At 44.4% G+C, this 5,000-nt stretch overlaps 1 pseudogene; it reads right to left on the reverse strand.

The window, feature by feature from the left end:
• Positions 1–2,240: 2,240 nt before the first annotated feature.
• LOC137917435 (U1 spliceosomal RNA) lies at positions 2,241–2,378 on the reverse strand (annotated as a pseudogene).
• Positions 2,379–5,000: the final 2,622 nt, after the last annotated feature.

Below are 5,000 nucleotides of genomic sequence, written 5' to 3' on the forward strand. Positions count from 1 at the left end.
AAAAATGTCATTCGGCTCCGAATGTAAAAACGTGAAGGCTGACTGACATTTCACAGGGTCATTTAGTCCTCTTGTATTCAGAGATGCAATAGAGAGATGTGTCATGACAAAAGGTGTGGGGAGGCAAAGGTATTCTCAAACAACTTTTTTGTGGCATCTACTTTACCTTCTTTTTCTTAACCCGCACATAGTCTGTCTGTAGGGTCATGTCTTTGATGAGGGTCGTTGAGGAGAAGGCAGCCACATCATTAGGTTCCAAAAACGGCTGTGATGTGGGTGATGAAACTGACCAATCCACTGAAGACGCATCACGGTGGGGTAAGGGAGAAGATTCCCCTGATGTGGGCGACTCCTGTTGCCGTTTCTTCGCCTGCGAATCCGTTGGCGCTGGTCTGGAAGATGGTATGGGCGGCAGTACCCCGGCCTTTCCCCCCGAGGACTCCTGGCGAGGCTTCTGTGGTTGCGGTGGATTTGCGGCACCTCGGGAGGCGGGGAGGTTAGCTATCAAAATGTCCAAGATTTTATCATGGTCATGGCACATCATCGGTAACTTCTCCACGTGAGCGCTTGCCCCAGTATCCTGGGGAGAGCCCACCGGTTCCAAGATGTCGGTGGTCTCCATTGAGGTCATGTCGTAATTGGACACAACAATGCCCTCACCCGGAGGTTCCGCACTCCAGTCTAAAATTGCCTCCACCCCCTCATCAGGTGGCAGTTCCTCACTTTGCCGTAGAATAGTCGTGCCTGATGGCTGCGGAAGTGCATTACTGTCTGACACTAGGGTCTGGCTGCCCTCAGGTTCATCAGCCCTCAAGATCTGGCTTGATGGTGTTGCTATTTGTCCTATGGATGACTTCAGCCGATTAGAATAGGCTTGTGGACAGTCTCTGAAGCGATGATCAACTGAGGAGCAGAGGTTACATTTAAGAGGGGTTGAGCATTGCGCTGATGTATGATCTGACGCTTTACAGTTTTTGCAGAAACTCCTTGTACATGCAGCCGCCAGATGGTCCAGACCGCCACATTTCCTGCATTCTTTCGGCTGCCCCGAATAGAAGACTACCCCTGAATGCACCCAACTGGATAGAGCTTGGGATATGCTGCACTACTCCCTCTTGTCGGTTGAGACAAACTTGGAACCGTCTGGTTCCAGTCTTGATTCCATCAATGTCCATTACTTCCATGGCGTTGATCACCTCGCAGTGCCTTGCCATCCACGTCTACACGTCTTGGTTTCTTACTTTCTCAGAAAAGATCATAACATGGACAGACCGTATATCTCTCTCCACTAGAGGTGTCACAGCGATCTCTCTGAAAGCTGCTGAGGTTTCTTTCTTGACCTTAAATCTTTCCAAGCAATTTTCAAAAAGCTGCATGGTGGAAAATACAACTTCAAAAATCTTCTTACCAGGATAGGCGAAAATGTACTCAAGCTGATTAGTCGAAAATCCAAGCTCTTTCTGCAGAATCTGCCGACTAAACTGGAGACGGTCCATCTGCAGTTCCCCCAAAAGGTCAAAACGGACAGCATTTCTCCGAGTAGCTTGGCCATGCGCTGAAGACATGGTGGAATATTAGCTAAATCCAACCATAGACTTCTGTCTGGCTCGAGCCCTCAAGCACTGAATTGTGTCCCATACACCGCACGACAGCAATTGAGTGGTACCTTCCCTGGGCAAACCACCTCGGTGATCATGGTATCGCCCCTGCCAGGTAAGTATGCCTTGGAACAGTCAGCCAAAGCGGCATCCTTCCCACACACACCGCCCTGCCCTGTGGCGCAAGCAATATGATTCGCAAAAGGCATTCTGGATGAAGCAGCCACATTGTTTGATATTCAAAAACGCAGCTCAAAAGTCTTCGGTTTGTGTGGGCAACAAGTTTTATCCATTTTGGTCACTTTTGCAGTCATTCCTTTCTCCATTACATACATAAATTGCACAATGTATAGCTAGTTTTCAAGCAGTTTCTGTGACAGAGAGGGGGAAATAATCTCAGCAATCACTCAAAAGTTAAAAGTCCAAATGTGCTGTCCAATCACCAGCATCTGGACACATTTCCTTTCACCAACACCAAGACCGTGCAGTTGTCAGACACTCCCCACCCCTGCTTCTCAGGTGACTCAGCACGCCTTTTCTCACGAGGACAGTGGAAATCCACCGAGTGAACTCAGCCCCGCACGGAGGGCAGGGATCTGTCCTACACGTAACCCGATTGCAATTTTCCTTCAACAAATGGATCAGGGGAGAGCGCGAACGCAGTCCCCCACTACCAGAAATTATGCAGTCGAGATTCCCACATGCGGGGAATTCGCAGAAGTCAGCACAGCCGCAGTGCAATGGCGTAGCCTCGTCCTGGGCAAACCACACTTTCACTTTTTAGGGGCTTTATTAATTATCGGGCAAACAAACCACAGGACATCTTCAAAGTACAATATCACATTTGCATAATATTAATCACATTTTCATCAACAAGTAAAAAAAAAATACATTTTTAAACGTCATTGAGCTCACCGTGTCAACACTAGCTTGCTCATTAAAACATTCCCCAATTTCCACAACTTTCTTAGTTCTGCAGCATCAAACTTTGCCTTATCTCTAAGAATATAATCATTAACAGTTGAAAGTCCTGCTTTTACAACTGATTCTGGGGATAAATAAAATTTCTTGAATACTAGTAAATTTCTACCCTTCCACATCCCTTCTTTGATACAATTAATGACAGCCCACCATCTTTCACATTTTTCACAATCGCCTGGGTCAAAGTCACCATATAAAATATCTTTTTCATTTGGTTCTCTATAGAGCTCCGATAACCACAGCTTTAGGATTGTCCACACTTTCCGGGCAAAGGAGCAGTACCAAAACATGTGGCTCACATTCTCGTCATTAAAACAGTTCAACCTTGGACATTTGGCAGACCTAGAACATCGTCTTTTCTTAAGAAAGGCTCGTGTTGGCATACGATCATGCACCACCTTCCAGGCCAGATCCTTATGTGTGTTCAAAAGAAAGGGGGAGTTTACATTTTTCCACACTTGAATACATTTTGTTGTTGTTAAAGTTTGCACAGGTGTTAAGCGTAATGTCCGGGCTGACAAACTCTCTTCAATAACTTCTCTCTTTGCAAATTCTTTTGAACACCTTCCAAGATTGGCTCGTTTTAGAATAGTAATAGCCTTATCATATAGTGCCGGCCTTGTTTCAGCATGTGGAGTACTAAGAGGGAGTCTTCCACCCACTCTGGACAAAATGTTTTGACCAACCCAAAATTTTGCAAAGTATGTCCAGAGACTGGTGTTCTTATCACTTAAGACCGCATTTAATATTGGCGTTAAAAACAAGGCTTCCAATTTCACGCCAAGTTCTGGAACTGCTTTTCCACCTTTATCCAAGGGCTTGTACATAATATCTCTTTTAACATGCTCTTGGTGAGAACTCCATATAAATTGAAACATAGTCCTTGTCAAGGCTGTGAGGAAGGACCTAGGAACTGGCAAGGTTGCTGCCAGAAAAGTCAGGGAGGCCAGAATCTCTGACTTAACAACAAGAACCTTTCCCGTAAAGCTAAGGTCTCTGTCTTCCCACTGTAAGAGTTTCCCTTTTATAGCTGGAAGTCTATTTTCCCAATTTAGGTTTTCCATATCCTTTCCGATCTGTATTCCCAAGACTTTCAATCGTTCTCTCTTTACGACAAGTCCTAATGCAAATGTTTCTTCATGCCAATTGAGATAGAGCATCTCACTCTTAGACCTATTCAGTTTTGCCCCAGCTGCCAGAGCAAAACAGTCACACCACTGAATGGTATTAAACACTGACCTGTTTTCTGTACATAATAATGTGATATCATCCATATATAAAGTCAGTTTTGCTTCTTTTCCACTACTGCCTGGAACAAGGAGGCCACGAATAGATGTGTCCTTCCTAATTGCACAGGCCAGTGGTTCGATGGCTAAGATGAATAACATGGCAGATAAAGGACATCCTTGTCTAACTCCTGATTGAACCTTAAATGGTTCAGTAATATGACCATTTACACTTATTCTGCTAGTGCAATCAGAGTATAACAAATCTACCCAGGCTCGTATTCGTGGGCCAAATCCAAAGCAAACCAAAACTTCTTTTAAATAAGTGTGGTTTATTTTATCAAAGGCTTTCTCTAAATCAAGGGCTGCAATGCATAATGGTGTTCTTCTGTCCATAGCGTAAAGGTAGCAGTCTCTAACTAGGGCCAAGCTATCACTCATAGCCCTTCCTGGTACTGAGCAAGTTTGTTCTTTGCCCACTATTTTATCTGCAACTTTCTGGATGCGGAGAAATAATGCCTTTGCCAGAATCTTACGGTCCACCCCGAGCAGAGTAAGTGGGCGCCAATTCTTGACTTCTTTTTTGTCTCCCTTTTTATACAAAAGTGAGATTATGCCATCTCTCAGTGAAGGCGGTAGACTTCCTTGTAATAAACTCTCATTATACATTGACAGCAAGGGGGCCTTCAATTCTTCCCAGAAGGTGATATAAAATTCTTTGGGCAAACCATCTGCCCCTGGGGCCTTATTGTTCTGCATACTCTCCAGCGCCATTGTCAGTTCATACATAGATAGGTCACGATCGAGTTGTACCTTATAGTCAATCACATTCTTATCTATGTTAGAGAGGAGATTTGCCACAGATGCTTCATCCACCTCTTCCCCTGAATATAGGTCTTGGTAGAAGGTATGCACACAGCTCAGCATATCCTTTATATCAGTTTGCATTCTACCATCTTTATCATTTAAAGCTTCAATTGTATTTCTAGGTCGAGCTAATTTCCTAAAAAAATACCGTGAGCATTTCTCATTAACCTCCATGTGATTAATCCTGCTGCGTGTTAATAAACCACGGCTGGCCTCTGAAGCTAGGTGTAACATCTCTCTCTTTAGCTCTATTATAGCTTCCACAACATCAAAACCAAGTTGCGACATGGTATAAAGTCGCTGTAACTTTGCCTGCTGTTTCTTAAGT

The sequence above is a fragment of the Brachionichthys hirsutus genome, unplaced genomic scaffold, assembly GCF_040956055.1.
Source record: "Brachionichthys hirsutus isolate HB-005 unplaced genomic scaffold, CSIRO-AGI_Bhir_v1 contig_1312, whole genome shotgun sequence".
Classification (NCBI taxonomy): Eukaryota; Metazoa; Chordata; class Actinopteri; order Lophiiformes; family Brachionichthyidae; genus Brachionichthys; species Brachionichthys hirsutus.